A 2,254-nucleotide genomic window follows, 5' to 3' on the forward strand; every position below is an offset into this window, starting at 1 on the left:
TGTACGTGTAGCGTACTACATTGTACGCCCAGCGTATAAACGAATGATGCACAAAATCCATTAAGTGCTTAATGCTTCAAACCAAGGGACCAAATTACATATCTGAGCTCTACCTAACGTCCTAATCCATAAAGTCACTGAGTTGGTGACTTATATGACCCACATGAACCCAAAATCAAAGTATAACAATCTACTTCCTTGAAAATGACCATAACTCTTGCATGAATCCATTAAGACCTCCAAGATGGCAACTTTCTGCCTTAGGGACTTAGTTAGCACCAACGGTGGCAACCCTAAGCCTAAAAACGGATTTGGAACCATAAAGCTCCATTCTTGGGACCAAAAAGATCCAAAAACCCATAAAGCTCCATTCTTGGGACCAAAAAGATCCAAAAACTCAACATAATAGATCTAAGCATTCAATGGTCAACTTCAAAACTTTATACATTCATCAAGCTGAAAATGAGTCACAAAAGCCAGATCCATAAGCTTCTTCTTGATCTCCATCTTTACATCTAACTCCACCTTCTTGAAAATGGGCCAAACACTCCAAAAATGGACTCCATAAGCTCCAAAATGCTACCATGAATGGTATAAGACAATTTCTAGGGTTTAGAGGGGTGGAGGCTGAAGATATTAGGGTTAGGTTCTGAGATAAGGATATTAAATAAGGTCCAATACCCTAAAATAGGGTTCAGATCTGACTGGAGTACGCCCAACGTACATATGGTACGCCCAGCTTACTCCGGGGAACATTCGCGATCTTCCTGGTCAATACGCCAAACATACTCCTAGGTACGCCCAGCGTACTACCTTCTTTGCTAGTATGCCCCGCGTACACTTTGTGTATGCCCCCCCCCCCCCCCCCCCCCCGTGTACTCGGCTAAGCCTGAAAACCACAAAACTTCTGAAGGCCATAACTTCTTCGTTATAACCCTGATTCTGACAATCCTTATATCCACGGAAAGGTAACGAGAAGCCCTACAATTGTAACAACTTAAACCTTTCTTAATGTCTTCCGAACAAAATTCCATTTTCCACAAAAGCCTGAACTGCCACTTTACCGAAATATCCCTCGGCTCTAAAACCCGAACCAAACACCCGGATCACTTCTAATACATCACCCACACCTAAAAGGACCTAGATCTTACTTTCCCAAGAGCTATAATCCTTATAATTACCGACCTTTGAGCCACCGCCCAGACTAGGAGTCAATTCGGAACAGAGCGTTACATGTTTGCCAGTTGTTACTAAGGCAATTAGCTCCGCTTCAATCATTGAATGAGCTATGTATGTCTGTTTCTTGCTCGCCCAAGAAATATCAATACTCTACCCACTGTTTTCCAGTGCTCTGTCCCTTGATTGACAGTATACTGACTCAGTTTGCTTACAGCGAATGCGATGTCAGGTCGAGTGCAATGGTAGTGTACATCATGCTCCCAATTTCACTTTCATATTCTAGTTGAGCCACTGAGCGACTAGAACTCACATTTTATTTCACACTTGAATCAAAATGAGCGTTGAATTCCTTAATATTCAAATTTTGAAACTTTGTTTTAATTTTCTCTATGTAATGAGATTGAATCAGAGAAACATGACCGCCTATCCTTTTCACATTGATACCAAGAGTTGTATCAACTTCTCTAACATCTTTGATATTTAAGTTCGAGGATAGGTATTTCTTCGTCTCAAGAATACCTTCTAGGTGAGTGCTAATGATCAACATATCATCAACATAAAGTCGATCATTTGGAATAAATACACTTGTTAACACTATTATGTTGAAATCTAAAAGCATTCATATCGGTGTCAAATCTATCATGTCACTATTTAGGAGCTTACTTCAACCCGTACAAGGATTTAAAAAGTTTACAAACTTTGTTTTCCTATCCACGTATCATGAAAACTTCAAGTTACTCTAAGTAGATCTCCTCCTTGAGATTACCGTTCAGAAAATCTACCTTCACATCCATTTGATGAATGTACAATCCTTTAAAAGTTGATATTGCTATGAGAGTTCTAATAGAACTACTCCTAGCAACTAGTACATAAGTATCAAAATAATCAATCCCTTCTCCGTGCTTTTAGCCTTTAGAAATTAATCTTGCTGTATAGGCAGATATGGATCCATTTGGATGATATTTTCTCTTAAATATCATGTTGGGTTTTTATTCAAAAATTGTTTCAAAAACATAAACAATGCAACGGAAGACTTAAGATTTGAACAAAAATAAAACTACTTTTATTCCCACCA

The sequence above is a fragment of the Lactuca serriola genome, chromosome 4 (genome assembly GCF_051521515.1).
Source record: "Lactuca serriola cultivar US96UC23 chromosome 4, Lser_US96UC23_V15, whole genome shotgun sequence".
NCBI lineage: Eukaryota > Viridiplantae > Streptophyta > Magnoliopsida > Asterales > Asteraceae > Lactuca > Lactuca serriola.